Below are 11183 nucleotides of genomic sequence, written 5' to 3'. Positions count from 1 at the left end.
GGAATGGCGGTGGGACTTTGCATAGCTTGCCCCGGTCCATATACTTAGTTACCATATTTGTATTATTTTACATATTTGACTCTTTCCTTTTTTATTACGTATTATTATTATTTTTTAATATACTTGTTCAACAAGTTTACTTGTAAAACAGGTCTTTAATTTCTATTCTTTTGTAGCGTTAAAAGTTTTGTCCAAACTAGTTACCATTCATATTTTTAATTGACTCTTTCCTTTTTTTAAATATACTTGTTCAACAAGTTTACTTGTCAAACAGGTCGCTATAGGTGTTTTTATTTGGCAGCGGCGGTGGCAATGGTGGAAGACAGTAGTGGTGTTGGTGGAAGGTGGTACTGGCAGAGTGTGGTGGTGGTTGTTGAAGAAAATAATGGTGTAGGTGGCGGTGGTGGAAGCCAATAGAGGTGATTGTGGTGGTGGTGGAAGGTAGTGGAGGTGGCAGTAGTAGAAGATAGTGGTGGTGGTGGAAGGTGGCGGCGATGGCTCTGGTGGTGGTGGAAGGTGGTGAAAGGCTGTGGCTATGGTGAAAGGCGGTGGTGGTGGAAGGTGGTGGCGGTGGTGGCGTTGGTGGCGGAGGTGTTGAAAGGCAATAGCGGTGATGAAAGGTGGCTGTGGTGGTAGGGGTGCACACGGTTCCGGTTGGAACCGAAATCGGAACCGTTCACAACGGTTCCTAAAAACCGGAACAGGAAACGGAACCGTATAGATTAGAACCGAACCGTATAATCAGTTCGGTTCTATGAGAATCGTTTACCACGAGTTGAGAGACAGCGACTGAAGCTTGCGAACCCGAACTGGAATAGCAGCGATGGGAATTGAAAGATATGGGTTTTGATTTTTTGAACAATCTGAAATGATATGCCGATATGGGTTTTGAACTTTTGATTCTTACAAACAGATCTGAAATATATGGGTTTTGAACTTCTGATTCTTGTAGATTTTGTAGTTTACAATTGCAGAGAGAGAGAGGGCAAGTTTAGCAGTTACAGAGAGAGAGAGAGGGGGGGGGGGGGGGGGGGCAAGCTTGAGAGTTGAGAGACAGCGGCTGAAGCTTGCGAACCCAAACTGGAACATCAGCGATGGAAACTGAAAGATATGTGTTTTGATTTTTTGAACAATCTGAAATGATATGCCGATATGGGTTTTGAACTTCTGATTCTTGTAGATTTTTTAGTTTGCAGTTGTAGAGAGAGAGAGGGAAATTCAGTTATGAGAAAGAAAATAAAAAGAGGGCAAGTTCAGAGTCGAGAGAATAAAGATGGTCCAGATGGAGGTAATTAGTTTAGATGGTTAGATGAATTGAGGATTGGGTTTTATTTTGTGGATTACACGTGGTTGCTTGTAGGCCTTTAGTTTAGAATAACTAATTATATATATATATACGGTTTCGATTCTTACTGGTTCCCACGGGCTGAAACCAGAACCGAAACCGTACACTCACGGTTCCGAAATTAAGAACCGGGACAGGAATCAGAACCGTAAGAACCAAAAAAAACGGTTTCGGTTCCCCCGGTTCCAGTTCTACGGTTCCGGTTCTTTTGTGCACCCCTAGATGGTGGTGGTAGAAAGCTAGCGGTGTGCGAATGTGAAAGTCGGTGGCGGTGGTGGTGAAAGACAGATGTAGTTGTAGTGGAAGGTAGTGGTGGTTTTTAGATTTGGAACATGAGGGTTTTTTGGGAAGTTAATTTTTTTTTAAAAAAAATTATTTGGGAATGAAATGGTCATTCTATAAGTTTAGTTGTGGGATAGATCATTTTCATTCAAATGGAATGACCATTCCCTTGCATACTAAATAAAGAAATGATTCAAATGAATATTCCATTTTATTTTATTTTTGCACATCGAACTTAGCATAAGGTCAATGACGTCATTGCACATTTACCAAAATAATCGCCTAAATTAACTAACTGTTAGGAGGAGGTAACTATAGACTGACTGTATAGACTAATTTCTAGAGCATCTGAAATATCAATCTCAGTAAAAAAATATATATATTTATTTTTTGAGAAGGGGGAGAAAGTATATGTGGGCATAGTGTGTGTATACATACACATATCAATGCGATACTCCACTTTTTCTTCGTAACTATTTAAACTAAAATGCCCTTTATTCTTCTCTCTTTTTATGTTTTGGAACAAATTAGTGATTGCACCGTTCAAGTTGATTGTCCTAAAAAATTTTAAGGAGAGAAATGAGTCCTAAACGGTTATTAATTTACTCCTTTAATGTTTAGATATTTAAGTTTAAAATTTTAAATTTAAATAAAAAATATGAAAATATATAAAATATATTATTTAAAAATAAAAGGTGAATAATTATTTTAGGACCGCTCAAAATTTTTTATTTATTTTTTAATAGGGAAAGCATACATCATACACTTTTGCATGAGAATGAAGAGTCACACTTTCTACCTCCTTCCTATCAAAAATAAAGCCAATAATGTAACCTTCGTAACAAAAATACGAAGACCAAAAATGTAACGGACAAACTCGAGAATCTGGATATATCCAATTCCACCCACACACACACACACACACACAAACACAGAGAGAGAGAGAGAGAGAGAGGTGTGCCGACCATCAAATGATGAGGTAGGTAGTTGCTTTTGCAAGTGGTCCCCGCGTCACGCTATACACACACTCTCACGTCTCTTTTTGTATCTATTATTTCCAACTGAATTGACCGCCTATATAAGAAAATAAATAATAATATAATAAATCATATTGAAATTAATTAAACGAGTCTAGGTTCTATAGTCAATCATACATGCATTAATTAAAAAGAATCTAATTCACATTAATTAAATTTGTGGGCATTGGTATCTGAGATGAGCTAGTTAGCAATTTTATGCAATGTTATTAGTAGACATTAAAAGGAAAATTCTATAGGATCGCTTTGTTATATAAAATAAAGTATGGAATTACGGAGTACATTTTGAATTGTTTAATTTTTCAAACTTGTTTGGAAATCACAGTTAGATTTGTATTTTAAAATTTGTTTGACATTATTTTGAAACTTATTTATAATTCTAACATATCGGTGTCACGATTTTAAGCAGATTCACTCAATACATTATTAATTAATAAGATTAAAAAATTGTCTTTTCAATGTTGATCATTTCAATCATTGCAATACGTTGCGACGCGGTCACGTCAGTGGTGCGGCGAATTGTCTTGCGTATATACCACATAAGAAAATAGAGTTCATTTAATGGTTTTTATAATTCTCCTAAGAAAAGCCACTTGTACCCGTTTCGACGGTCCAGATTGATTAAAAAATGTTGTAATTTTAAAAGACAATGCTTGGGTTGGACACACTTCATCCAATTTAGTGACACGGACCAATCTAGATTGGACACGTGTCAAAAATAAATTTAAATTAAGTTGGGTACCCAACTTAATTCGGGTTTGACCCATTATTCTAATAATTTTAAGGGACCAAAATAACCCTATCTTCTCCCTCTTCATCCTCTCTAACTTTTCTCCTTCACCCACGTCTTAACCCGAATCCATTATCGTCGACCATCCACATAGCCATGATCCTCGACGCCACCTACCTCCGCGGCTCCATCGCCGGAGTCTTCTCCGTCCTCCAATACCGCGAATGAGCTCAAACTCTTCCTCTACCACTACTAGCTTCCTCTGGGCAAGGATTCAAGAACTGGGATCACTGAAATGGTGGCCTCTGTGGGTCATTCTTGTGAGAAATCTGTGGATTTGTTGTCCCAGTACATGAATTACAAGGTCTATGGACCATGCCCAGACGACTGGAGCCTTGCCAAAAAGCTGATTTTGCGAGGTTGCGAGCCATTGCCGAGAAGAAGGTGCTTTGCAAAGTCAATTCCTAGGGTGGGTCTGTATACTTTTCCTATTTCACTTGGAAAAAGTGCGAGTAATAAGGTTTTTAGTTGGAGTGGCCTTGGTTGCAAGAATATAAACTGCTTAAATGGCAAGAAATTGAATTGAGATTGTGTTAATTGCTTCAAATTGGTTAATGGGTTTGAGAATCAAAGGCATGTTAAGGCTAGAAGCAAGAATGATTTCCTCATTGATGATGTATTAGCTATGGGAAGTGGTGGAATCAGAATTGGGTTTGATATTTATTGGTGGTGGGTCTAGTACATTTTCTGCTAGAATGGCAAAGAGAAATGCGACTGTAGTCACTAACACTAATAAATATTGATGCGCCATAGCGAATTCAGTGATGCGAAAGGGCTTTTTCCTCTGTTCTTGAGTTTAGATCATAGATTCCCCTTTAATGATAATTTGTTTGAATTGGTTCGCGCCGCAAGTGGATTGGATATTGGGGGCCAGCCGGAGAAATTGGAGTTCTTAATGTTTGATATTGATCAAATTGTAAGGGCCCGGTGGATTGTTTTGGTTGGAGAAGAGGTGAAGAGAGAATGAAGAGGGAGAAGATAGGGTTATTTTGGTCCCTTAAAATTGTTATAGTAACGGGTTGAACCCGAATTAAATTGGGTAATACCTAAAATGAATTAATTTTTCTTTTTGACACGTGTCCAACCCAGATTGATCCACGTCACCAGTTGGATGAAGTGTGTGTGTCCAACCTGGGTTGGACACAAGTATTGTCCATTTTAAAAGTGCGCACTCACTCACTCTCTCTCTCTCTTCCGGTTTTCTCTTTCGAAAAGCAGCTCTCACATATCTCTATAAATACTAGTCTCACAATACTCTGTCCCATCTTTCTGCCCATCTTTCCTCCCAAAGAAAGAGAGAGAGATTTCGATGAGTTTTTTGAGGTTTGCTAAGGGATTCATTTCCAAAATCACCGCCTGCGCCGGCAGCAATGGATTGGATGCTCAGGATCGTTCCTTTGGATACCGTACTCCTCCGTTGGTTTCTACCATCACAGCAGGTTATTATCTGTTGTGTGTTTTAAAGTTTTGATCTATTCCAGATCTGCAGTGTGTGTGAGTTTGTGTGTGTTCATTTTAGTATGCGTCTGTGTTTTGATTTTGTTTTTGTGTGTGTGTTTTTGTTTTTGTTTTTGTGTGTTGTATAAACAGAGATAACATCTCTGAAATTTTGTGTTTGTGTGTGTGAGTTTGCGTGTGTGTTAGTGTGTGTGTTCATTTTAGTATGCGTGTGTGTTTTGATTTTGTTTTTGTGTGTGTGTGTGAGTTTGTGTGTGTGTTGGTGTGTGTGTTCATTTTAGTATGCGTGTGTGTTTTGATTTTGTTTTTGTGTTTGTGTGTGTGAGTTTGTGTGTGTGTTAGTGTGTGTGTTCATTTTAGTATGCGTCTGTGTTTTGATTTTGTTTTTGTTTGTGTGTGTTGTGTCAACAGAGATAAAATCTCTGAAATTTTGTGTTTGTGTGTGTGAGTTAGTGTGTTTGTGTTGTATACTGGTATGTATTTTGTGTTATTTTGCGTTCGTGTGTCTTTAAAATAGATCTGCATTGTATATCGTTTCTTTATCTCTGTTTATAGCAGATGTGTATGTGTGTGTTTTGATTGTGTGTATTTTGTGTTATTGTTTGTCGCAGAGCACGTGCCTGTGCCTGTGCCTGTGCCTCTTCGGGTTCTGTGGACCGTAACAGGCGTGACCTTCTCCTTAGAAGTTCCTGGTGTGAACATTGTCGTAGTGGAAGTGGAAGAAGAAGAAGCTGTTCGCACGTACAAGTGGACTGTGGAGATTCCAAATGGGATAAATTTGGATTTCGATGAAGGCATGGCGGTTTTGGACGGCGGAATACTGAAATTCAAAGTACCCTTTCTACCCTCCACCTAAGCAGCCCCCTCGCTTTATTATGTTGTCTGAGCTTCTGCCTTTATTTTCGTTTTCAAAAGCACTCTACTAGCTATGATGTTTTTATGATTCCAGCTTTTTGTTTTTGGCTTTCCTCAATTTTTGGCACTTCTGTATGAGGAGAATTATATGATTTACCAAATTCCATTACAATTGCCGAGTATGGTTCTGCTATTTTATGTTTAAAACTGTAATAACAGAATCAGTCCTAAAAAATTCACCGAAGAACTAATTTCTTAGTCACCAATGACCCACCTGACCATATGCCCAAAGCAAGAAATTAATATTCTCATAATTAAGACTAGTTTGGGATCCTTGTTTTTTTCCATGTGAATCTCCAAGCCGCATATTTGGATGAATAATGATAAATCCTTTCCATTCCGTACTATGGCCACAGGCGTGCGCCTAGGCGCCACTCACTTCCTTTCTCTATATATACTCTCTCTCTCTCTCTCTCTCTCTCTCTCTATATATATATATATCTATATATATATATATCTAATTTTGATGATAATTACAAAGTAAATCCAAATTTTGTGGGACCAAAATTTTTATAGACTGGAATTAAATACTAACTCACAGTTAAATGCTGATATTATTTTTATTTTTTAATTGTGACTATGTGGCAAATAATAATGACGTGCCCATCAAAATATAATAGTTAAACTTCAACATTAGCAAACACTGAGTCAGTAGTCAGTCTCTTTGGGCTCATTTTTTAGATTTAATCGCGAACTAATTATTTGGTACCAGTCCACTTTTTCTTCATATCTATTTAGACTAAAATGCCTTCCAAATTTCTTCTTTCTTTCTTTTTATGTTGGATTAAGTACAAAAAAATTCCTCTACTATCGATATAGTGTATATCGGTCCTTGTGTAATAAAAAAACTTCCTATACTATCAATTCGGTGTAAATAAGTCTTTGTATAGTACAAAATAACGATAATACCCTCACTTCAGTTGATAAATATAAATAAAAGCCATGTAAAATGACCATTTTTGACTAATTTGTATAAAATTATGTTTGTTTGGGATAAAAATAAAATAAACCTCAAATTATATATAATTGGGATAACCTAAACCAAAAAAACTTAAAACTGAATATAATTAAAACCGAAATCAAATATTCCCCTATTATATAAAACACACTTAACCATACGCATAAGAGGTGTAATTCCTCCACCTTTAAGGAGAGATTTTTCTGATGTCTACATTATCACATAACTCATGGACACCTATCTTCACCAAATAATTCGATCTAAAAAAAGTTTGTCAGAGGAATGCTGTCGGCTATTATTTTTACTCCGAGTTCTCGCATTATTTAGCTATTCAGCACTCTAGAACAAATTAGCAATTGCACGGTCTAAAGAGCCGTAATCACGATCCAGACGCGTCTGCCTTCTTGCTTTGTGGACCCCAAATCCCAAGAAAAGCCACTTTTACCCGTTTTGGTGCAATAAACAACCATGCAATTCTCTTTTATGTATACATAATGCAGATTATCGATCAGTAACTTTCTCTCTCTAATCTTTTCCCACTAATTTTAGTGCTTTAAAAATAGCCATCAAATGATAGGATAGAAGTGGGCCAGCCATCAAATGATAGGGTAGTTTATGTGCCCACATCAACAAAGTATACACGTTTGCTTGAGAAGTCACCAGTCTCCCTTTCTACGAACAGGCAACAACAAAAGACTTTCTACCAACCGCAAAAGCTGTCTATATTGTCCTGCTGCACCCTCAAGACCCAACCCCAAGCCCCACTCCAGTCTTACACGGCCACTAGTGTGTGTGTATATATATATTATACACAAACTCTGTCTATACACACGCCCACAATCTCTCTCTCTATATATATTATACCCTCTATCTCAAAAAAAAAAAAAATGTCCTAAAATTTTTATGGAATCATATGGAACATGTATGATTCCCTAAAAAGTTACTAACTTACCCTTTTAATATTTAGATATATATATAAAAAGATGTGAAATATATTATTTGTAAAAAGAAAGTGAACAATTATTTTGGAACCATACAAAAAGAAAAGATGAATATTTTTTTGTTTGGAATAGAGGGAGTATTTTTTTTTTCTTTTTTTTTTTCCCTAAAACTTTGTTTGGTTAGATGGAATCAACTAGAATAGAAAGGAAAAATCAAATTTTTAAATTTTTTTTAGAGTTTGAATAGATGGAAAAAGAATCGTAATAGAAAATATAGTTTTCCGCATTAGACTAGTTTCCCCCAAAACTTTTCTCACACAAAACACGGGGAAATAATATTTTCTCGTGAAAACTGCTTCTTTTTATTTGAAATTCCTATTTTATCCAACAACTGAATCATGTAAAACAGTTAACTTCTTTATTTTCTAAGTTAGTTTCTTTTCTACTAAGTTTCAAAGAGATAAGTTCTCTAACAATTTCTATTTTAGTGAACTTCTAGAAGACAACTTCTCTCTAAACATGTTCTCTTGCAATACTATTTGGACGATTTTTTTTTTTTTTTTGGTTCCAAATATATACATTGTATCAGATTTATATATTATACACCTCTATTATATATACAGAGAATAATATATATATTCTCCGATTGAAAGCCCACGAGCCCAAATTTTTTAATTTTTTAATTTTAAGCTTTGTTATTTCTCTTAAATGAAAAGATAGTTCTACAAATTTACGGTTCTACCTAAGAAGTCTTAAAGTATTGCTTTAATTTAAACAACATAAATAATTATATTATTAAAATTTAATAATTCATCATTTTATTAAAATTTTGATAAAAATAGACATCATCAAACACAAATTTATTTATTTTTTTAGTATTTGAAATCATAAGGGTAATTGTGGTGTGGACAATCAATTTCTTTTTATTTTCATTCCATCCAAACTAACAAACTAATATTTTCATACAATTTTCTTGAATAAATTTTTATGCTAACCAAATGCTTGATAGAAAATAATTTTTCTTTTCCTTCACTTCACTTTTCCTTCATTTTTCATTTCATTTCTTTTCTTGCTTATTTCTATCTAACTAAACGGAACCTAAAACAAGAAGTATTAAAAATTAGATTAATAGATACAGAAAGTAAAAGCCTGATAAATTTAACCGAAAACACTAATCAAATGACTATTTATCTGCAAGATAGAGGGAGCATATATTATACACTTTTGCAAGTCTGCATGAGAATAGAGGAGTACACTTTCTACCTCCTTCCTACCAAAAATAAAGACCAAAATGTAACCTTCCTTTAAAAAAAAATACAAAGACCAAAATGTAACCGACATTCTGGATATATCAAATATCCCATTATATATATATATATAGGTGCGCCGACCATCAAATTCAAATGATAGGGTAGTTAGTTGCTTTGCGAGTGTCCCCGCGTCGCTATACACTCTCTCTCCTCTCTCTTTTTCTCTCTATAATTCCCAACTCAATTGACCGACTATACCCCACAATAATACATATCATAAGAAAATAAATAATAATATAACAAATCATCATTTAAGATTGAAATTAATTAAACCAGACCAGGATCTATAATCAATCATACATGCATTAATTAAAAAGATTCTAATTCACATTAATTAAATATGTGGGCATTGGTATCTGAGATGTCCTAGTTAGCAATTTTATGCCATGTTATTAGTAGATATTAAAAGGAAAATTCTGTACGACCGCTTTGTTATATAAAATTAAGTACGGACTACATTTTGAATTGCTGAATTTTGGTAGCAGTCTATATATATTATGCATCTATATATACATACATAGATAGATGGATATAGAGAGAGAGAGAGAGAGAGAGAATGTGTATAGAGAGAGAGGAAGTGGAGTGGTCTGTCTATATTATTATTATACGTAGAGAAATAGAGTGAGTGGGGGCTAAGCGCATCCTGTGGCCAATATTAGCCTTTTATGCGACTTGGAGATTCACACTGGACCCCACTTCCGTAAAAGTATACAAAATCAAAATAAGAAAATATATATATGGATATATGTGACTTGGGGGACCCACGGTGGACACAACAATCATAAATTATTAAAGATATGAAAAGGTCTTTTATGTATAGAGACCATAATGTACAGCCCAATGCCTCCACTGCGAGGAAGAAAAATTTTGAATTCAAAGTTAATTAGTTTTAATTACTCCAAGTTAATTAAAGTTTTTCTAATTCATAATAGATCAATTTTAACCAATTATTACCTGTCCAATTTCTATTATATCCTTACCTATCCAATTTCTAATGAATGAAGATAACCATTTGTTCCGGTATACATAGTCATTATTTGTTCTTCCACCGTGAGCTGTGAATTAGAAACTTTTTTAATCAACTTAATTGTTAAATCAATCACTCCAGATCCTATGGTCTTCTATGTCACTTGCATTTCAAGGTCGACACGATCTCTTGACTCAGTTTTCAATCTACAATCACAACTTCAGTGTTAATGCGAGTCTTTTGATGAATTTCATAGACAGACAACTTTTACTCATGGAATATCCCAATGACACTAATTTGTAACAAAAAATGAATGGTCCGAAGGGATGGGAATGGGAAGGATTAAACTGATTTTTGTTTAGCTTTCTAAATGTTTAACTTTGTTACTTAACCTTCAAATCAGGATGCATCACATTATTGCTAACCTAGGGCTCCTTTAGGCACAAAATATTGTGCTGCATTTATATTACTTGCTTGCTTACCCTTAATTGGTGCATTTCAAGTTTAGCTTCTTCTAGCGCCACCAGTTACCGACCAGCGGCAATGTGATTAGCTCTCTCTTTTTCTAATATTGCAATGCTGGTTATTTTTAGTTGGCATTATTAGGGATGTGTTTGTAATTTAAATAGACTCCTTTTAGTTGGTCATTATTACCTGTCTCCTACTTGACAATGAAGTAACTAACTGGGCAAATTACTCAAAATAGACCAAGAACTTCTGCAAATATAATTGGGAATCTGAATTGTGTATGATGTCGGTGAAGGATTTGTTAATTGTTCCATAAAAAGGCAAAAACCCCTCACATCTTCACCACCCCCTCTTTTTTGCCCTAATTTAGCTGATAGGCTAATTGAAATCTTACTTGAAGTTTTGTTTAAAAGATTACCCACATGAAAAGCCGTGAGATTGATGAACAATTCTTGTTGATACTAAGATAACATCTATCCTTTTTCGAAACAACAACTTTACTCTTACTAAAATCTAACAAAGCTGTAATCTTAAATATGCCCTTAAGAAAATACTTACAAACTTGAAATGATATAAATATTCTAAAAATTTTTGACCATATAAAAGCCCACCATAAACTTCCTCATTGACTCTAGCTCCATTTCTGGCTACACTTCCCTTCGTTGTGGAGGAGGTCCATTGGCACTCACGTATATGGCCATCAGAAACCGTC

At 35.2% G+C, this 11183-nt stretch overlaps 1 pseudogene; it reads left to right on the top strand.

Moving 5' to 3' along the window:
• The first annotated feature begins 312 nt into the window (after nucleotides 1-312).
• Nucleotides 313-4410, top strand: LOC132305486 (probable methyltransferase At1g29790; annotated as a pseudogene).
• Nucleotides 4411-11183: the final 6773 nt, after the last annotated feature.

This window comes from Cornus florida, unplaced genomic scaffold (genome assembly GCF_030987335.1).
Source record: "Cornus florida cultivar Cherokee Brave unplaced genomic scaffold, ASM3098733v1 CherokeeBrave_3.0.0_Hap2_Chr04, whole genome shotgun sequence".
NCBI lineage: Eukaryota > Viridiplantae > Streptophyta > Magnoliopsida > Cornales > Cornaceae > Cornus > Cornus florida.
This window is presented reverse-complemented; position numbering and strand designations above follow the sequence as displayed.